The sequence below is a fragment of the Mytilus galloprovincialis genome, chromosome 6, assembly GCF_965363235.1.
Source record: "Mytilus galloprovincialis chromosome 6, xbMytGall1.hap1.1, whole genome shotgun sequence".
In the NCBI taxonomy this organism is placed as follows: Eukaryota; Metazoa; Mollusca; class Bivalvia; order Mytilida; family Mytilidae; genus Mytilus; species Mytilus galloprovincialis.
In genome coordinates, this window is record NC_134843.1 from 24,241,110 (window position 1) to 24,264,995 (window position 23,886).

The window sequence follows — 23,886 nt, forward strand, 5'->3', positions numbered from 1 at the left end:
GGGAACTCGTCCTCTTTATTTATCGACAAAATTCACAGTGTATACATGTTGAGAGAAAAGAAGAAATTTTGTAAATATTGTAATTGCATTGACCAATTCCTTTTTTATCATATCTTATAAAGCAACTCACCAGTTTCACCTAGATAGGGAGTATACACTTTTATATGTTTTCATGTTTTTCACACATAATATGATCTCATCACCTCTGAGAAGCCAAATAACATTTGAGTTATACTTGAGTGTTCTGATTTCAAATTATTTACCTTTTTGATCGTTGTTTACATGGGATATGAGCACACCTTGAGAAGAAATGACTGTTTGTCAGGAGTTATCCAAAGGAAGGAATGTAAATGGCTGGTATTTCTAAGGTGAGGAATGCTGCCTACCAGTAAGCTATTCAATAGCGGTCCATTAAATTGCTTGGCGTCATTTTAACCACCAGCATTATCATAGTGTCTTCAATGCTGTTGATGAATAAAAGTATTAAATACCAGTAGCCAACTTTTTTTTGTAGCATTCCGTCCACAATCTTGCAATTTCAATGTCTTTCAGCATTATGAATTACAAACCAGAGCTACTGTTGCCTCATAATAAGATTTTTTGAAATATGTCTTGTAATGGTTCTCTGCTTTCCTCTTTTTTTAGTTTGATCACTTGTTTGAATCATCATTTTCTTTATTCAAATGTTAAAAGCCATCTAGTATACGGCGAATACTGATCAGCATTTTTTCGTATAATCAGAAACATATTTCATCTTTGAGAATGTGGTCTTTTGAACGGTTTTTAAGTCTCAAAATGCTAAAAATCGTCATATTTTCCTATAATGATTAATTATCTTCAAATCCGAATGATAAAACTGGACTTTTCCCGTCCCATGTTCAGTAATTTTAACAACACATATAGTGCGAAACTGTTTTAAGTAACATATGTCATCATTTTGCGGTGTATGCATGAAATCTTACAAAAAAATGCATTGGTAATGAAGCGAAAACATATAATTTGTCCTGTAATCAATTACAAATAAAAGTTGTTGTTTTTTTTTGTGCTAATGTATTTAACATTCTTTCAACGCATATTTTCTACTATATATTTGACCTTAATTGTAATTCAATATGATGGGAAAATATTTCAACAACCAAATGTAACCGAAGAACAATTTAAAACCTTCCATAAAGAAACAAAAGACCTATATCTCTGTGCAACTAAATCATATTCAAGGATGATTTTAAATGCCTTGAGTTGTATACAAATGTTGTTTTGATTTGTAACCATTATGCATGTGTATAACATCTAACATTCCGAGTTGATGCAACAGGTCTATCTTTATAACCATTTACTGTAACCTTGATTTCAGGATAACTTTGATTATTATATAAACCCCTTGAATGAACTACTGTCTCCCCTCTATAACATGTGCAAATAATAAAAGGAAAACTAAACAAAAATTTCAAAAAATCAATGATTGCGATTCTACAAATTTAATTATAAGATTAAAGACAAAGTGTTCTTGTTTATACATGTATGTTAATGTTAAGATCAGAGATGTGATATGATGGCAGTTAAAGACAACTGTATTAAGCCATGACTTTGTTGAACATTGTTTGAAATTCATGCAATTTTCAGTTATAATATATCAATAATAGTCTACCATTTGTTTATTTATATCGTACATTTTATGTTAAAACCAGATCTGGACGAAACGTACGTCTGATGTGCTAAATAATAAGGCTGTTTTTTTATGGTTTTTTTTATCACAGTCTATATATGCATACGTGCATAGCAATTTCGATATACAGTTTGTACCTTGAATCAAAACCGTAGTTAACAAATGCATCACAATGTCCACTTATGGAACCTGTCATAATGGAGGTTTTGGTATCAAATATGATCTCTCTTTTACTGTTACTCAGACTTTGTGAGACGTCACCAATGTCTGAGCAGAAGTTTAATGAATAAGGGGTATGTTAATAAACGTCTCATCCTGTTTCTGAAAAACAAAACAGTTAATTGACTGATACCACGACATTGTTAATAAATAAACATTTATTTTGAATATAGTACTAGTACACGATAGTCTTGAAGTTTAGATTGTAATTACTGGCGTTGTTTGTCATCTTTATAACGTGTAATATAACTCTTGTATTTGTCTTTGCATATTTACGTTAACTGTTTAGTCTATTATTGGTGATGTACATTTGACGTAGTTTGGTATATTTACATCCCGTCATTGTGTTATTGTGCTATGGTAAATATGTAATACTCGTCATTTATTCCTGCTTTATATGTGCTTTGTCGATATGCCTTTTTGTTTTTCTTTGTCGTCAAACTTGTTTGTTTTATAGTGATTGAGAATACAACACAATGTTGACTGTTGTGCCTCTATTTTTGACAATTTTACCTATTATAGCTGTTTGTTTCGTTCAAACATCGTTGTCAATATAATTTTATGCGATTTTCATACAATTGAGAAGTATAGCTAATTATTATACTTCCTGTAAAAATGTCCTTCTATAGAAAAATTGCTCTATTTTTGCATAGTTTTCTAAGGAAATATATAGCGTTAACTGCACTATGCAAATATAGTATGCCTTGCTGTTGCAACAGACTATTGATTTTCATATCAATCATTGTCAATTTCACGTGCAAAGGCGGAGCTTAGTTGCTTTGACAGACAAGTGGGTTGGATTTATGAGCATGGCAATTAATAAACTATTACAATTGAACAATCAGGGGGAAATAGAAGATATATTCATTTAAATTTCTCTGACATTTTAGGAGACTTTAAATTACTGTAGTTTCTGTTAGAACATTTTTGTTCTTTGTTTACTTCTGCTTACTGCCGTTGAAGCCAAAATTGTTTGAATACTTTAGAAGTAATTTGTTTACAGATAAATAGTTATGATCCGCTATCATTTTTTTTGTACGTTATTGAGTTATATGAGTATTGTTTTTATACTGCAACTTGAATTAATAAAATCAGAGCTTTGAATCGTAAAAAAAACCTTTTGTATCCCTTAATGGACCTCTGATTGTGAAGAAAGTGTTCCATGATGAAATTGACATTATACAAAATATATCTATGCTTCTATATTTAGGAAATAAACACAACTAGTTGCAGTATAAATACATCTATGTGCAGAGTTATATAAAGCGCATTTTTTTACACTGAAATACCTACTGTCACTATTCAAAATAGTAAACAGTCAGTATAATAGTGATATTAATGTTGTGTTTAACATTGACTATGGAAAATAGTAGCCAGGGTTTGAGACAATAGTGCACTCCCCTTCGGGTCGTGCACTATTGTCTCTCACCCTGGCTACTATTTTTGCATAGTCAATGTTAAACACAACATTATCATATAATTATAAAACACAACATTATTATATAATTATAAAACCACAGTATTTTCTTCAATTTGATGACGGATTTTCCGTGAAGTTTTTTTCCATAGAGTTGGGTATTTTTGTTATTTTACTTTTTGAAAGATTTCTGAATTTCAATGTGTTTCAAATAGTATAAACCTGTTGGTAGTCAAAAGCTAACGATTCAGCCAGTTAGCATGTAATAACAAAAATACCGAGAAAAATTAAAACGGACAGTACCTAAACAAATGTAAAAATCAAACGCGTAAACACATCAAACGACTGAATAACGACTGTTATATTCCTTACTTTGCACAGAAATTTGCTGATGTGGAAAATGGTTGATTGAACGTAGTTTTATAGCTAAATAAACCTCTCACTTATATTGCATTCACTTAAAATTCTATTACATTGATAACAATGTTTGAACGAAACAAGCAGACACAGTAGACAAAAATATCAAACATTGGAGAACAAACAAATAGGTCTCCAGAGAAATACAAAAAGTCGTACAGACTTGGCATATAAACAAACACGAAAAACAAGAAATAAAATTACCATACCACAAAATGATGGGATGTATAAGTAACGATCCAAGTCAAGTGAGCATCACCAAAAAATACAACATAGAAAAAGAATAAACTCACAAAGACGAATAAAAGATTTATATAACACGTAAACAAGATGACAAACAACGTAACCCATAGAGTTAAAACTTCAAGACCATCGAGTATTATTTATGAAGTTTGATACGAAATATTTATCAACAAGGTCTTATTATTAAATCCGATAAATTGTTTTAGAAAAGCGTTCTTTGACATAACCCTAGTTAACCAACTTCATGCTGACACACTTGTGACGTTTTATAAAGTCGGGGTGGCAGCTAGAGGCTCATGAATATCATATGAGTTGGGAAATGTATATCCAATATGCAGGTTAAGTAAATTTCGACTAAAGAGAGCGAAATTGATAATTTCAAGTGTGTAAAGAAACTCAAACGAACGTAAGAAAAGGTTCACAGCTCGTTCCAATAGGAAAGCCGACAATTTGTTTTGAAAAACTCTACCTCCAAGTTCAACAAATATGTGGTGTAACCTCATGCATACTCATCACTTGTTCCACTGTGTTGCATGTGTTACTCTTTTGTTCACTATTAAAAAAATATGTCGTAGGTATCGTAATAGAAATACATTTATAGCGTTTGAGACCATTTGTATGTTGAAACGATTTTTTTAATTTCGCATGGGGAATGGTGGTATACAGGGTTGATACAACTAATTTTAAAGAAAGATGCTAATAAAAAATGTCCAGAAGTTCTTTTAGATAAACTTTATTATGGAAATGGGGAATATCTCAAAACGACAACATTCCGACCAAATAACAGATAACAGCAGAAGGCCATCACTGGTTTTCAATGTAGCTAGAAACCCCCGCACCCAGAGGTGTGCCTCATTCGGCACCTACATAGAAATGTGTACTAGAATCCACATATGGTTAATACTACTACGTAAGTAAACAGTAAAGATACTCGAACAGCTTTTGTCAGATAACCTAATTTAATGTTTTCGACAACATGGACAAAATTTCATCTTTTCAACATGAAGCCGGATAAAACATGTAATAAATAGAAAAGCCAAATCCCAATTTCATAAGCAATAGAGGCTAGCTCTGGGTTATTCAAAATTTACCAGAAGATGCTCATGAAATGGCGGTACAATTAATCAAGTGTTGATATATATTTGTTGAGTTTGGTGAGTTTATGTTTCAACAGACAATCGGTATTGCAAATGGTACTATTGGCTATTTGTTTTTGTACTCGTGAGTACTCGTATGGAGCGTAATTCATTTAAAACCTTCTTAAAGACAAAAAGTCTTTAAATTTACTTGCAGATGTATTGATGATTTCCTATCACTGAATAACCAATATTTCAGCCATTTCTTAGCTCTCATATATCCTAGTGAAATTGGAATGATACTAACGATACTCGAAGGGCTACTAAATACCTTGGTATTCCTGTCATGTAATGTTGTTATCTTAGCGGTATATTTAACATTGCCATAAAACTCGGGGTTTGCTAGCCTCAAAACCAGGTTCGACCCATCATTTTTTTTCTTAAAATATCCCGTAACATGCCAGAAATATGGCAGTTGTTATCTAGCAGTTCGTTTCTACGTATGTTCATTGTTGTTTGTTTTGTGTTGCACTTCAGTGTTTCTGTAGTTTCGTTGTTTTCCTCTCATAGTTGATGTGTTTCCCTTTATATTTTTAATAACAAATTTTAATTTGTAACCCGAATTTGACTTCTCTCAATCTATTTATGACTTTTGGACAGCGATATTCTACTGTTGCATTTATTTGATACAGGAGTATGGACACAGAAAGAAGGTGACCACAGCATTCAGACACAGTTAATGCATATAATTCCATTTCGTTAAAGAGCTAAAAAGAAGGAATATAATGCAAATGACTTCATTCATCTCGGTTGCAATCTAAAAAATAAACCCTTTCAAATCAATAACCGTATGAGCGAGGTAAAATACGTTGACATTGATTAAATGGATCAAAACGAGTCACACTATAAAAAAAGCCCATCCAAATCGGAAGAAAAATCAAATAATGTCGACTGAGCATGCACGAAAGCATATAAAAAACGGATTGTTAAAGTATCTAAATTTGTATATTTTCTCCAAAAATTTGCGTTTTTTGTGTAGATTTTTGAAAGATAAATTGAAGAAGTAAAAAACACTACATATATACGTCATATCACAAATATTTCTACTGTGTATGGTTTCGAAGGAGTTGCGGGTCAACTAAATTGGTCTCCTTTAGTAGTAAAGATGTCATCAAAAAAATACTAGTTATAGTCTGTATTTAACACAGGAAATATTTCGAAATTTTCCAGCATTAAATGTCAGTCGATTTAATAGTTCCAATAACAAAAGAGAACGTTCATGTATTATACAATACTTCCCGCCTCTATATCATCTTTTTATCAATTCAAATGTTTTTTGAAAAATCTTTCATTCCTAACGAAAGCATGAACTTGACATACATGTGTGCAAGTTTTGTAAACTAACGTATACATGAAAATATAAAGTCATGTATTCAACACTTATGATAAACTAATTTTTTGCCATCAGGCAACCTTGATCAATAAAAATAGAATCTCTCATAATGCAGAATGCGGGAATTTCAAATAAATAAGAACTTTTGAGATACAAATTATCATTTCCCTTATAATATTATCCTCGTTAAGTTAAATTACCTAGTAAAGGAGAAATAAATATATTATCTACAAAACCTAATAAATGAAGTTTATGTCACACTGCTCTAGAAATAAAAACGAAGTTCAAAAAATATAAATTCTTTGCTACGATTTCTCTGTACATTATTGTATCTTGTTTGAAAAAAATAGGTTACAAAAACAACTGTACATTCAACTGGTATTAAAGGGGAATGTTTAGGTCTTCTAAATTAATACTTGATTTGCCATTTTACCTGTTTTGGTTTTTGCGTCACTGGTGAGTCCTTTGTAGTTGATCCGCATATCTTGCTTCGAAAACTTAAATCTCGTATCTGTGATATCTCACTCATATGATATTGTTAGACATTTTCAATTGATGTGTATATATTTTCTGTCTGAGCTCATAACCTGTCAAATACATCAATTTTGTTATAGGATGATACTCTAAACTTTATTACAAGAGTTGATTAATGTTGATCTGCAGGAGCTGATAAAATTGTGTTACTGTGAATTCATTTATTTTCGTGATTACCAATTTTTGTGGATTAAGGAAAACTTACATGTTCGTGGATATCTAATTTCGTGGTTTTGCCTAAGACTGCATACAAGCATATAGAGTTATTCGTTGAACATTCAGTTTCGTTGTTCGCCTGTACTCACGAAATCTACGACAATTGATTACCCACGAATAACAATGAATCGACAGTAACTTATTGATAAACCATAGGATGCGCGTGTTCCTATTTTAGTGTAAACATATTTTATTAATTATATTCAGGTACATACATAGGCATTTACATAATAATACAAGTGAAATAATTAATAGGATCCAGAAACAAGCTGTTAGCTTATATTAATCCGTTTCCTATTTCAATATTTCTTATCTTAGAATCAATCAGTTATGTCTATAGTTGAACTAATAGTTATAGTTTTGAAATAATTCACCTACTCATAAACCTCCCCGTCACCTTGATATTATAATGATGGTGTGCCTTTTTAATAACCTTGGTGTTACATAAATGAACATATGGTATTATACTAAACTCCTAAACAGAGGGATTGTGCCTGATATTCATATGATGAAGACATAATCTTTCAATCAGTTTAATTGAGGTCTGGAGCTGGCATTTCAGTAACTGCTAGTAGTCTGTTGTTATTTATGTCATTTTGTTTATTTTCTTTTGTTTCATATTCTGACATCGGACTCGGACTTCTCTGAAATATTAGTTTCACTGTGCGTATTGTTGTGTGTTTTTTTTTCTTTTCTAAATTGGCTAGAGGTCTAGAGGGAGGGTTGAGATCTCAAAAAGCATGTTTAACCCCGCCACAATTTTGCGCCTGTCCCATGTCAGCAGCCTCTGGCCTTTGGTAGTCTTGTATGATTTTTAATTTTAGTTTAGTATGACGTTCATTATCACTGAACTAGTATACATATTTTTAGGGGCCAGCTGCGGGAGTTTCTCGCTGCTTTGAAGACCCATTGGTTGCCTTCGGCTGTTGTCTGCTCTATGGTCGGGTTGTTGTTTCTTTCACACATTCCCCATTTTCATTCTCAATTTTAAATACCAGGATTGAAATTTTATATTTTAGCCACAAGCGCGTTCTGTCTACAAAAGACGCTCAAATAAAAAAAAATACGACTTGGAAGAACATTGAGGACCAAAATTCCTCAAATATTAAGGCCGAAACCATATTGATATCCTGAGTAGTTCGAGTTCATACGTACCTCAACGACTAATAGCTTTCATCGTTAATGCACAGCAGCTATACACTTATGTAGTGTCACTTTGGAAATCAATCAAGCGAGGCAATACCGCTCACGAACTGTTTTCTAAAGTACTTTAGACAAGTAAGCATGGTACACATAGTGGTACACATCATGCATATATGCGTATGCACACACCCCTATGGTGGTCAATTTCTGTCAAAGATATGGGGCAGTCTTATGCACAGTTTTCAATTGCCAAATTGTCTTTAATTATCTGACAACAAACTACTTGTATGTTTGATCATTATTGATGTTCAATGTTTTAATTTACCTAATATAGCGATGCTGCTATTATGTTGTTTTTTTTAAATATCGAAGATAACAGGGTTAAATATCAATAACTCATATAATGAGTCGACTGATGATTTGATTACTCTTGCTAATTTATAGTTCTAATTTAGCTTTTCATTGGTTTATAATACTTTTGCTTTTAAATTATGTCTATAGCTATTACTTAAAAATAAAAGCTTGAGAAAAACTTCTTTCAAATGTTATAATAACATAAGAAGAGGACTCACAAACACGGCAATCCTAACTCATTTGTATATATAACATTGTTTATCATTTATGTGAGCTAAAATGTATCCATATCTACTGTAATTAACGCAAACAACATAAAATGGGCTGAATACGTTTTTCAAAAAAAAGCTCATATGAGAGGTCGAGCGATACAAATTAGTTATTTCGATTTAGAAGTTATCATGTAGATCATTTTACAGTTCTTTCTTTTTAAGTTTTCAAGAGGATTAACAAACTGTAAAAATCGTCTTTTAAGTTGGCAAGCTAGATTATTTTACTGATAAGAAGACAGAGGGTTGTGGCCATTGTTAGTTTCAATGTGCTAACCATTTGCAGAGGAGGTTTGTTTTGTTATATCAACAGACACACATTATTGACAAACAGTCAACCCTTTGGGTAAAATCATCTAATTAAGCTCACTGAGATCAATGTATATAATTGCCTATGCCGAATCTCAAATAAAGGCAAAAGTAGTATACCGCTTTTCAATAGTCATAAATAAATTAAACGAAATAAACACTAGTCACAAGTCAAAACTGAAGTAAAGTCGTCAACTATAAGAGCAAAATTAAGGAAATAGTAGTATCCCAGTGTTCAAGAAAGAGAGAAAACAAATCCGGGTTACAAACTAAAACAGGAGAAACACACCAACTATTAAAGGAAAACAAAGCAATGGAACGGATGTACATACTTAATAAAAAATATTCCATACCTAACAAATACATTAGCTTGACATACATGTGTACAGTTTTGAGTCATAAATCGATTGAGAGAAAATAAATCCGGGTTACAAACTTAAACCGAGGAAAACACGTACGTCAACTATAAGTAAAGGAAATGACAGCAACGAAACGGATGTATATATTTAATTTTAAAAATGCTTCATTCCTAACAAAAGCATGAAAATGACATGCATGTGTGCGAACGTTGTTTAAAAATGCCTGTAATTATATATTCATGTTATATCTATATTTTTTATTATAAACACTTATCTCTCCTTCTATGTAACGGATACAACAGAAACACTAAACTTTTACATAAACAAAAGCCTAGAGAGCCAGGTAAACTAAAAACGGTAAAATTTGTCATTTGAAAGTAATAACTCCAAACCCATAAACTGTCTTAATGTTGTTGTTTTTTTGTATATTACGACAGTTTGTTGATTTTATTATTCTTAACATTTGTGCCGCTGTCGTGTTTTCTCTATCTATAGAAGTGTGCGATATAATAGCCAAAACTTGCATGTAACAAAATTAAGTTTTATATTTATTTGTATCGGCCATATTATTTGGCCAGCGGAATCATCGCATACTTATTTAAACTGGTGATTGTGGCCAAGTCTTGTTACAATTAGCCGACTTGCTATAGAGGAGAACAGTTTGTAAAGGTTAACAGACGACGGATGACTGACGAAAGACAAACAACAGTGATGACAATGGACGCCAAGTTAGGAGAAATGTTCACGAGCTGAAAAGTGAAAGAAAATATTGAACTATAAATAACATTTGCCTATTGAGAATCAGGGTTCCTCTTTGTTTGGAAGGGGGGAAACTCGAAAAATGCAACATGCTCCCTCTGCCGTAAAGTGCTCTTTGGTTTATCATCGTATTTTTGTTTTGTTTTTGTTGTTGTTTTGGTGGTTTTGGTGTGGAGGTTGAAGTTAGTTCTGTTGCCCAGTCTTTATATATAATTTTTTTATCATATTGTCTGCTTTTTGTTTTGACTTTTGTTTGGTCTTACTTTTACCTTTTTAAGTGGATATGTATTTGTATGGAGAGTTGTCTCATTGGCACTCACACCACATCTTCCTATATCTATGTAGTTCTATTAATAGAATTAAATTTAAATAAGTATATATACCGTCGATTAGTGTCATTCAAACCCGTGCTATCTCAATCAGCAAAGAAGAGACTTTCTGGATCTGTTACTATAGTTGCCCTTTTCCTTTTGTGCAGGAATGAGTCTAATAGTATCAAATACCAGACATCGTCTTCACCTTTCCTCATCCGGAGACCATCTGGAATTTAGATCATATATTTTAATCATGTAATCACCAAGTTCTTAATTTTCTATGAAACAAACACTTCTCCCTTACTTAAGTTTATACCTTGTTGCATCTTTCAACATGATGACGACATGATGGTATACACTACTTGAAAAATAAGTTCCTCAATTTTTAAGCATATTACCTTCATTGATCAGAAATACTGTAATTGTCATGTTATAAATCGAACACACCAGTGTTTGAAAATAACAGTTAATAGGAAAATGAACGGCCGAATACACCAGATTTTGAAAATAACAATTAAAAGGAAAATGAACGGCCGAACACACCAGTTTTTGAAAATAACAGTTATTGGGAAAATGAACGGCATTGCATATAATCACATTATAAACGTATTTTGACCTGTTGTATATACATGTAACCATATTTACATTTGCAAGTCTCAAAATACTTACATTTCTTTTTGTTGTTTGTTCTTGGTTTATGCTGCCAAACAATAAACCAAAAATCCCTATTCAAATACACACCAATGCACAATTTTAAATAATACAAAAAAATTAATCTGTTTTTGAAATATCTTTTGTTGACTATCTTTCCAAGAAATTACCTTGAAATTTAATGTTTCACAATTTTTATTTCTTTGCATCAATGCAATAACTACGTCCCGGGTTAGTTTCGTTTCGTGGATTCGTTTCTATTTAGAATTATTATACCGATTTTTGATTGTTTACAGTGATTCGATATCATTTACATTGTACTTAAAACGAAACAATACTGTTATACAATTTAAAACAAAAAGTCCGAAAAAAACCGAGACAAATTATGTGTAACGGTGCTTAAATTGAATGTATCTAAAACTTTTTTTCTATGAAGAAATGATTAAATGACTAATGTTACACACAAATGAAACGCATACCGACAAAATATTATTCTGAATTTTGGTTTTGAGACAATTGATAGCCCTAAGATTGCATCAAAAACTTAATATGACAGCGTTAAATATATTTAATGCAATTGGTGAAAAAAGGGATTTCCTTCAAATATACCCTTCGCTTATAGTCAAGCTCTCTGTCATTAATTTTCAGTTAAAGTAAAGATATAAAAATCAATGAAAAGTACAAAAAATGGAATAATTAAAACGAATAACAAGGAAATAAAAAATTTCCGATTTAACATTTCCAGTGTGAAATGTCAATCAATTGTCAGTGAGAATTCTAGTAACATTTAAAACATAATGCCAAAAAAATTAGTAAAATCACAATAATACTGAACTGCGAGGAAAATTCAAGACGGAAAATCCCTAATTAATTGGCAAAATCAAAAGCTCAAATTTACAGCGGCATTCATCAGTACTGTTTTCCTGTGAACATCGAAACTTCTTACACCATTGAGTTGAGAGGTTTGACCCGAAAAATATTCTCAAAGGAATAACCGTTGGTTTCGAAAGCATTCCACACATAATCATATTACTAACTTACATATCATATGTCTTATCAACGTACAGAAAAGTTGAGACTCAAAGATTTAATAAATCAGTGTTACATTCATGAAATCGTAAATTTCTGTAAAATGAAACACTTACCATTTGTATTTTAATTTAAATCTTACTCTCAGTAGCCAATTCTGTGATTGTGGTTTAAAAAGATCAGATAGCAGGATATTTCCTCTTAATCAAAAGAGGGGGCATCGGTGGCCGAGTGGACTAAGTAGTTAATACTGTAATCACTAGCCAGTCAACACTGTGGTTGTGAGTTCGAACCCCGCTCGTGTGGGTGCACTCGACTCCAATCTTAATTAACTAGGAACGCCAGTTTTCCTATCGAAGGTCTTTGGTTTTCTCCGGGCACTCTGGCTTCCTCCACCAATAAAAACTGGCCGCCACGAAATAGCCTACATGCTACATGCAAATCAAATCAAATTAAATTAAATCAAATCTTACTCAAAGAAAATCATTTATTCGGACATGCTTTTCAAAGGTGTTAAAATATTTCTATATCATTATAATTATTTAATTTTAAAGCAATTACTTTTTGAATTTTTAACTTACTTTTATGGCTGATTTTTAAATTGTTTTTGCAAATATTTTTGAAGTTTTAACTTATTTTTTTGGTACGGTATTAATATCTCCTTAATTTTACCATGCCTATTTAATAATTGTTTTTATTGTTTATCAGTAAATTTAAAAGCATAGTTTTGTATGCAATAATTTTTTTATCTGTTTGTTTAATATTTTATAACATGGGCTTTCATATTTGATTGTCAATACTTATATGTGTGAATGGATATATGTTGTAAAGCGCTTAGTATAATTTTGATATTATATACTGCGTTGTTATAAATACTGTATAATAATAATAATGATAAAAAGTTAGTTTTATTTTGCTCTTGCTGGTCGAGGTTATGGTAAGTAGAATGATCACTGGGTGCAATAATAAATAGTCATGTGTACTGAGATATTCGATCGATGAAATAGATTGCTTGTGTAATACATTTACAAACTATGTCATCCTATTGTTATTTTTTGTTCTACAATGTAGACATTGTTAACCTGTAATTATATGACTTCTTAGAAAATAATTTGCCATTAGGATTTCCCGCAATTATATCTTTGGTCTAGATCTAAACAGTTTTTCTATAAGTTTTGTATAGTATTGCATATTAATGATACTTAATACACATAAATACCCGGCAACAAAATGAGATGGCTTTCCATATTTTTCAAAATGTTTTAATTACTTATTTTGTTTTTAAAATAGTGTTCATATATTATAATTAGAAAATTAAAACCACAATGGTTCAAGATAAAGAATACCTATTGTTTGAATTTTAAACAATTAACAGAGTTATTTGTACAACATTATTTGTTATTTTACATGTAAGATTTTGAAGAAGATAAAAACAATTGATCGTCAAACATTGTATGTCTCTTTCAACGTTATTTATCGGTTTAGTTGTAGAAATGCTCTGTATATGTAGAAATGATCTCTGAATATATCAATGTAGCGATAACACTGACAATCTCAATTTGATAAAGAATTTAGCCTCCTATAACATTGAATGGCAGGAACAAGACGACGAATTGATAAACACGGAAGAAGGGCGGGAATTTTAACAAATAATATATTTGTGGAGACTCCAATTTTTGACATAGAATTCCCTGAGTGTTATTACCAATGGTCTGTTACGTCCAAAGAACAAGATGTTTTCCCAAATAGAGCAAAATTGTGTCCATCACGATTGAACACCGCTGTGTGTTTCTATATCTGTCACTCCACATGCTAGTAAACGGAATGGTTTTTGTTTTGATCGCCATCAGCAATTAACCCGAGCGGAGGAAAAAACTTCTTTCATCACATTCACAGACACTTGTCTCAGGGAAAAAAATGTCCTATATACTAATTCTGAGACAAGTGCCTGTGTTAAATTACGGTATATAGGACTTTTTAATCTGAGACAAGTGCCTGTGATTACATGATAATGATGTATACCGTGTAGTCTCAAGCGACCATGAAAATTAAATGTTAAATCTGAAATTCGGAAAGGTCAAACTTTTAATATCCTGTTGTCTATAATAAGTTTTATTGTATTTCAACTCACAGTCCTTTGTCCAAGGCTTGACTATCTATCTCTGGCCAATGAAAATTGATAGGGCTCATATCGCTATATTTTTTATATGTCTATAGCGCTACATTTAAAAACTAAATTTGTTGACTGCATGAACCAACAGTGCTCCGTAGTATTGAATAGTATTTTTTACTTTAAATACATACATACCCGGTAAAAGGAGTAGGGGCATTAAGGCCTGGTTTTGGCCCAAGAAAGTAGAATGTTTGATAACTATTTCAAATTGGCACATAATGTTAAGAGATACATAGGGTCAAGAAATATTAAAGAAAAATATAAAGATTTTTATCTGATGACCCACAAAAACGATTAAAAAATACAGAATTTATGCAGTTTTCTATCTATATTTCCGTCGTGGAAACATAGTGCGCAGCTTAGAGACAATAAAATAATTTAACTGAAGCTTTATTATAACTATTGACATAATCTCGCCAAATATAAATTGTTTCTTGGGTGCGCACATACTTTTTCAATCTAAATTATACTTAAATATTATGAAAAAGAAGGAATATCACGAAAATTTACAAAATATGCAAGTTAAGCCATGATTTGTTGCCATGGTAACTTGTTCAATGTCAAATTTGTTTTATTTTTCTGAATACCTTGTTTTCAGTAAATAAACTCATCATAGATACCAGGACTAAATTTAATAAATACGCCAGACGCGCGTTTCGTCTACAAAAGACTCATCAGTGACGCTCGAATACAAAAAAGTTAAAAAGGCCAAATAAAGTACGAAGTTGAAGAGCATTGAGGACCAAAATTCCTAAATGTTTTGTCAAATACAGCAAATACAGTAATTTAAGATAATTTGTGATAACTTTTAAATTTGCAGTATTTTTTGGGCCAAATAAGGGTCTTATTGCCCCTATTCCTTTATTGATGTCAAGAAGCTAGACCTTTCCGTCAAAAATTTGTGTTTATCTTTGAATTGAGTATGTTTGCTGAAAGGTTTGATGGACAGAAAATTATTGGATTCATATTTATAATGTCACAATAACGTCATAGGTATAACTTCATTTTATCAACATAACTACAATTCATGACCAATGGACAAAATAATGGTTACATAGCTTCAACTATTTAAAACTCTTTCGGCTTTTTTTATGGTTCTATATACCGTTTGTTAAACGCCTGCACGTCGGACAAATACATTTTGCTTTGGCATTAAAAGTATTAAAACACACAAAAATACTTAAAGAACAAATGAGGATGGACTTACCATACAAATAAGTTGGCTGATAAGCAATGATTGATTTGACAATTACATCAATATTATCAGTTAATTTACATGCACATCTTCCGTCAAACAACGGAAATGTGTAGTTATTATAACGTTAATATTAGCATACAATAAAAATAATCAAGTTAGATAATGCATCATCAAAATTTATCATGCTCTTTTACTTTGACAAAGTGTGAGGCGTATGTAGAAAAACAACTTGCTGATCCGTTTTTACAAAATAGCCTATAAACAGACGATGTAACGAATTTTGGTGCTCCGTTCCGGTGATGCAAAAGAATCGATACTCAGCCACGTTCTTTCTGATTTGAGGAGTTTTGTTCACACTGTCTTTAGATTATCAATATCCGATTTCAGTTCGATTTTACATACTGTTACATGTCTACAACGCTATTTAAAAGTACCAATCTCTGAAAAGCATAAGCTAATTTATCATACTTTTGAATGACAACTCATAGTAGTTGTAATATTACTCATAATGCATGTTGTAAATCTCTACCAAAGACAATTTTTACATTTTATTTATTGTTTCTGTTTGTTTTCTTCATGCATCGTTGTCAATATTGTATAATTTGATGCGAGTGTCATACAAGTGAGAGGTTTAGCTAGCTATAAAACCAGGTTCAATCCACCACTTCTACATAAGAAAAAGCCTGTTCAAAGTGAGGAATATGACAGTTGTTATCCTTTCTTTTGATGTGTATGAGCATTTGATTTTGCCATTTGATTAGGGATTTTTCTTTTTGAATTTTCCTCGGAGTTCAGTACCTTTTGTGATTTTACTTTTTAAGGGGTAGGAGTGTTTCCGTCAAAAGTACTTCCAGAAGATAAATATGTTGATTGAATGTATTCACAAGCTACCACTAACTGCTTATGATAATAACTGAGTTCACTACTGATATTTTTGTGGGATAGATGTGTTTAATTGATAATAATTCTGTTTTGTCTGTCTTTTACTCATGATGTTCGTCTTTCTTTTAAACTCTTTTATTGTACTTTTTCTATCTGATTCTGTTTATCAAGATTTACATCAATCTAAATTTTAATACATTGGTATGGAACCGCATCTATTGTGTGAGGGTTTATGTAGTACTCAAGATATTTTTGTCATATTACGATTTGATATTGCTGTCTTAAACATCTACTGTAATTACGTTTTTTTATTCATATGGCTAGGAATGGATAACATTACTGTATGCCTCATGTTTCGTCAGTTTTAGGTAAAAACTTATCAGATATACCGAGTTTTAATTTAGAATGCCAGTTTAATCTTCATAACACTCATCATTTGGGCTAAAAAATATATACTTTTTAAAATATTCAATAATCATTTTATTTTAAACTATCAACATATATAAACAAGCAAACTGAACAAGTTCCTTGAAAATACAAAATCTTTCCTTACATGTATGATTGTTGATACAAAAGCAAAAGTGTTTCAACTTGACACTGGCACCATAAATAAATAAAGAAGTTAATCACTAACATGACTAATTCATGACCACCATTGTTTTATAAGTTAAATTCTGCAATTTCAGGCTATTGTAGCTCTTACTCATCAAGTTCAAATAAAGTCACTGACAATTAAAGTTACAAAATTATTTTTTGGCTGGTATTGAAAATAATCAAAATACCATTTATTGCGTGGAAGAACACACTGTAATGTTAAAAGAAATTGAAAGTACAAAAATAAATTCTTCTTCTCTTAGAAACATGTTTATATCGCTTTCTATTTTTGTTTTTGTTTTTACAATTTGTATTATTAGTTAGGCTGAACATCCAATAAGGGTAATACAGTGATCTCAACTTCTTAAACTTTAATTTGATACCTAAATAAACAAAATATTATACAAATTTTAAAATATACAGCTATGCCATGGAGCTATCTGTGTCCTGAATATTTGATTCAGTTTTTAATTCTTAAATAGAAATACTTGTAGATACTAAGTGCCACATTTCTGATACCGATTTCTTCATACACAAAGTATGTTCTCTGAACAAATATTAGCACCAACAATAACTCTTGTAGAGCTTGTTTGACTAGGTCGGATAATTAAATGAATATATAAATGCATCTGAGGACAATAAAAATAATCAAATGTTTAAGTATTTTTCATTTAAAGAAATAAGTCACAATTTTGCTACAGTTTTTTAAATCCTTGGAGTTTAAATTATTAAATACTTTTCCTTATATTAATTTGGAATATATTCTCAAGTAGGATATAATGGTACTATATGGGTTTGGTAAATAAATATATGTGGGGTACCAATATTTCATGGCTCTGCGGGTTATAACTAACCAATTACAAATTGTACATAGAAGTATATGAGAATTTGTCAACACTACAAAATCCAGTAACCAAAGAAATACCCATTTTTATTAAACCAAGAAAAAAAGTATGCATGAAAATATTTAAAACCACAAAATATTTCTTTAAGCTGTAATTATATCATGAAAAAATTACTTTCAAAAGAAGACAAATTTGAGTAATTAGTAAATTTTATCTATAGAGGAGGGTGTAAATGTTCTATTATGTTTCTTTTCATTGAAAAAGTTCATAACACAAAGTTTCATATAAAGATTCAACAGGAAAAATTGCTTTGGTTAAAATTGTAGAAAAATCTTAGCAAATTGTATTTGTAAGGAGCATTGCCTTAAACAGGATGAACAGTTCTATTATATTTCTTGACCATGAAAATTATGACACATAGTTTCCTGTTATGAAAAAAACAAGGAAATTAGATTTTAAAAGAAGAAAAAATCTTTTAATAGTACATTGTTTTTAGAAGGATAGTGCATCTAGCAGGAAAAAACAGTTCTTTTAATTTTCTTTGTCAGTTAAAAAAAGTATTGAAAATTACTTTGATGTTATGATAGAATAGAAACAATTTACTTTGAAAAATACAAAAATCAGAAAATAATGAAACAGCTAATACCAGTAAATTCATTTTCATTAAAATACAGATGCTGTGTCCAGGCTTTGTTTATAATGATCTGAAAAGGCTATTTTCTATTTTCTATTTTAAAGCCCCATCTGGGGGCCTTTGATTTTGTTAAGTTATTACACACTTTCAAAAATGTGAAGGCTGAAATTTCATTGGCTGATGTAATGATAACCAGAACAGGTAATAAAAGAGTGTTGTCAGATCCCTGTAACCAAAGCTTGGACACAGGATCTGTTTGTTTTAAATAACATTGAGGGTTAATTGTAATTTTGATTATAAAATCATAAAATTATATAAAAGAAAAGAAAAGAAAAGGTAGTGACTGTATGAAGTTATATATGTAAGTTTGATTAAAGGCTTGTATTTTGATATATATGAAAGTTGCAATGACTATTTATAATCATATTGATTATAAAATGAGAATGTGTCTGTAGGCCACATATGTCTCTAATGCCACTGAGGATATAGCTTTAGTCAGAACAGTACTCCTCATTTTAGCAATTAACTAGTTGTGTCAGTATAACCATCAATGATAGATGCATTGTCAAAGGCAATCTATTCAAATCTAATCTGCGATTGCTTTCAATAAAAATAATTATTCTTTAAGATTTTAAATGACAAAAGAAAACATAAGTTTTCTTTTTGAGTAATTAGTACATATATTATGAAATATACGTGGACGTTCTGTAAGTCCTAAACAAGTAATTAAATACTTAAAAAAACAATAAGCCACTTTTTCAGTCTAATTCTTTCCAATCTGATACTGATCCTTAAGGCAATCTAAATTCACAGAAATACATAAGTTTTTTTTTCTTTAAAAAAAAAATCAAATAAATTGCAGAACTTTGACACTGTAATATTGAATTTGTTAAAAATTTATGAGGCCTGTTAACAATGAATCTCACAATTCAATATTTATCACAATACTTAAAAGAGGTTAAATTTACCAAACATTGCCATTTCTCATAATAATTTTGTTGTCATGACAAATGTTACAATATTGATCCAAACCTATCTTTATTCAGTTAAGAATCATTAATATCTCATATTTGAATGAACTAAATACAAATGTATAACCATATAACAGGAAACCTTGAAGACAAAATTGAAAAGAAAACAATTTAGCATGTAAATAGATGCATATTCATGTACATATTTGGCTCTCTCTCTCTCAGTACCTATGAACTTGCAATGGTTATGAAAATAAAGATATTGATATTTAGCCATTAGGTCCAAGAACACAATTATTTCGTAGTGCATTTCTTTTAGAACATAAATGAAAATAAAAAAAATCCCACCTGCGCTTTCTCAAAGAAACTTTTACAGTGTGTTGTACTACTTTTGGGACAAATTATATCAAAATTATAGAAAACTTCATCGGCTCTAACTCAAAATATGGACAATTTTATGTTTAGGGCGTCTTGAAATCTTTTGACAGCTTCCAAAGTGCTAATTTTCAACCTTTTTCAGCTGGACCAAATCACTACTTTCCTTTAAAATTCTGGACCCAAATTTTTTTACAGTGTAATTTCACCACCATACTTGCAATTTGAGGCAATAAACATGGAGAAATAATTTGGAAGGGGTATAAAAATTAATGGCAAGTAACCCACTGTCAACACTAGGGACTATACTCGTGAACAACGAAAAACAAGGGACGACAATTGTGGTCTCGGACCATTAAGATGAATGAGACTCTTATCACAGCTTGTTTGTTAGCTATTTCAGCCCAGACAAGATGACTTAAATTAAAACGTTTAACAAATCTGAACATTAACTGTGTTTGGAGTTTACTAACAGATTTAAATTAAAGTTACTGAAGTTTATAATTATCAAATAATTGGGAGAATTTTGCTTAACCAAGGGGCATAACTTAAAAACAAAACAAGAATGTGTCCAAAGTACACGGATGCCCCACTCGCACTATCCTTTTCCATGTTCCATAGACCGTGAAATTGGGTAATAATCTAATTTGGCATTAAAATAAGAAAGATTATACTATAGGAAACATATGTACTAAGTTTCAAGTTGATTGGACTTCAATTTTATCAAAAACTACCTTGACCAAAAACTTTAACCTGAAATTCCCACTTTCATTTTTCTATGTTCAGTGGACCGTGAAATTGTGGTAAAAAGTCTAATTTGGCTTTAAAATTATAAAGATCATATCATAAGCAACAAGTGTATTAAGTTTCAAGTTGATTGGACTTCAGCTTCATCAAAAACTACCTTGACCAAAAACTTTAACCTGAAACTCCAACTTTCATTTTCTATGTTCAGTGGACCGTGAAATTGGGGTCAAAAGTCTAATTTGGCTTTAAAATTAGAAAGATCATATGACAATCATACTGTATCTTTTTTTAATTTTTATACTGTATTCAGAAGTTAGATAGTCTTGTATTAATATTTCATAGAAGTACAAACAGGTAAAGTAAAATAAAATGCATTACAATATTTTATTGAACAGTAGATAAAACATAAAAATAAATAGAACTAGTAATTTTTTCCCAGCAAAACCTTTTTGCTGTTGATTCTAATGATGAGGATAGATACAAACTGAGCTAAAAAAATATGGTTTACCCATATAAACTAGATCTAGTTTCTAAAAATAAAACCTACTTAATAACATAATAATCACATAAACAAATACCCTGATGAACAAAATGAAGTTATGACACTATGTACTGTGAATTCATTATAATTCGTGGGATACCAATTTTCATAGATTTCATAGGCAAAGATGAACATCAAATTTAAATGCTCAGTAAAATGCAAATTTTCTTCAGGCTTGTTTAAAGACTTTGCCATATAAACAAATATCCAAGAAAATATTGTTAAATCCACATCAAAATTGGTACCCATGAAAATAGAAGCAGTATGCTTTTCATTCAAACATCATGTTGTCACCTCCATGTGTTTCCTTGACAACATAAAATGTAAACAATTCATAGTGAAACAATAACAAGTGAAGGCCACTTTGATAAATATTGTATATATTCATTTTAAAAGTTCAAAGAAAAACCTACTTTATCTAATTCAACTTTGGATTGACTATAAATAACTATAACATTTCTTGGCAGTATTAAAAGCATTTAGAAGCAAAATCAGAATAAAACTTTTCCAGAACAAAATATACTCATTAATTTATCTGTTTTTGTTGAAAAGTTGTTAAGAAAATAATAAAGTATGACACATAACAACAAACAAGTATTATTTAACTTTTAGAGGTAACTTAATTTATCAAATTCTGAAAAATTATTGAAGGCAGAATTTAGTTTAGATTATCTCCCTGTAAATAGACTACACAGATACTCAATTTATTTCAAATAAATTTGACTTTTTTTTTAATATTCTATAGTAATGAACAGTATATTTCTGACTTAAATAATTTCAACAAATCATATGCACAAGATGTGATCAGTAATTTATTAATTCATAAAAAATGAGGGAACATGTAATTGTAAAGCTCAGACACCACATGATATTTTTTATGTGGGTGAAAGGGGTAGAAGCAACACAATTTTGTAACAAATAAAAAAGGTATACAACAAGTTTTATCCAACAAGTTTTGTTTAACCCTTCCCCAATACTTTTTTTTCTGAAATAGCCTTAATTGCTTACATAAAGATAAAATTAACAACCCCACCCCCCTCCACTACAGCAGGGGCATAAAACTGACTAGGCATATTTGTCATCAGATTGGTTTCTTTTTTGGAACAATTAAACTTGTTTTTGTTGTATATTGAACAGTACAAAAATCTGTTTAAAGACTATTATTGCTTTTTTCTTTTTTGAAACTGTTCAAATCTTAAATGATCTTAAATCTTTGAATGAGTTTTGATCACAGATAAATTTGAGTGTTGCATAAGTACATGTTCATATAGTTTTCGAGTCTTTTACTAATGATATTAATTGAGATGTCCTACTTTTACTATAAAGTTTCTGAATTTCTTGACAGAAAAAGTACTAAATCATTTAAAGTAATCATTTTGATGAAAAAACACAATTTTGTTAAGCATATGTAGCAAAACTTCTGGGTTTTTTTTTTAGAAATTTTACAGCAGAAGATGGCAAAATTTTGAAAATAAGAATTTTATTATTAATTTCAAAACACTTAAATATCTAACTCCTTAATTATTTTCATCTTTCTTGTATTGCTGTAAAATTTCACATATTCACTTCAAGATGAAATATGAACAATTCTAGCAAAAATTTCAAAATTAAATAAAAGTTATTGAGTAAATCGGAGAAATATGGCTGATTAACATTTTTCTGAACAGGTGATTTTAAAATGATTATAGACACCTTTTAAGAATATTGAATTTAAGTTATATTTCTAACGGATCACAGAGTTTAAAAAAATCCTGAATATAACTTATCACAATGTGTTAAGGATAATTATGTGCTGGAGAAAGACTTTCAACATTAATGCCATTTTGAGTACAACAAGAAGTTATGACTAAAGTTTTTATTGGCCTTTGAAAAAGCAAACCGGTAAAATACCCCAACCATAGTTATCACGTTTATCAATAAATGAAGAAAAACTGATACTCCTTAGTTCATTGAAGTTTTTGTACAGAAATAGCATCTGTGATGTCACTATTATAGAAAAATAGCCATTTTACATATGGTTTTTGGTATACTGAATATGTGCATCAAACAAGGCTCCACAAAAAATCACTAAGACTACAACCCAGGCAAGTAAATATTTTGTCAAACCATTCTCACAAACCATATTAATTTTAAGACTTGTAGGTTAATATAGTTTCGAAAAACTGTCAGGTTTCTACAAAAAAATATTTTACTTAAATCATCATCATTGACATTGTACAAGACATCTTGTGGTAAAAATATCTTTTTGGATAATGCAGTTCCTCATATCCATAATTTAATAACAACTCAAATAGAAGGTCTTTAGGCAAGATTTCAAATGTAAAATAAGAACACATAAATTTAAGGCACCTGTAAAAGACAATATTAAAAAATCTGTGAACCTCTGACAAGTAAATGATACTTTCTGATTCTGATTTTAAGGTTTCAAAATCATAGCATTGTCATACCTTCTCCTTTTAACAAAATTGTAAAATACTATAACAAATCAGCTAAATAATTTAATGAACTACGAATAACAAATTTTAACAACATGGAAGCACTTATATTAAAGCAATAAA

At 30.5% G+C, this 23,886-nt stretch overlaps 1 long non-coding RNA gene across 1 annotated transcript; it reads right to left on the reverse strand.

The window, feature by feature from the left end:
• Window positions 1-220: 220 nt before the first annotated feature.
• On the reverse strand, window positions 221-15,831 carry LOC143079210 (uncharacterized). The gene is made up of 5 exons (XR_012979359.1): window positions 15,749-15,831; window positions 10,758-10,914; window positions 6,865-7,018; window positions 1,804-1,987; window positions 221-464 (listed from the first exon to the last, which is right to left on the reverse strand). It is a non-coding gene; the product is annotated as an uncharacterized LOC143079210 (long non-coding RNA).
• Between the last annotated feature and the right edge of the window lie 8,055 nt (window positions 15,832-23,886).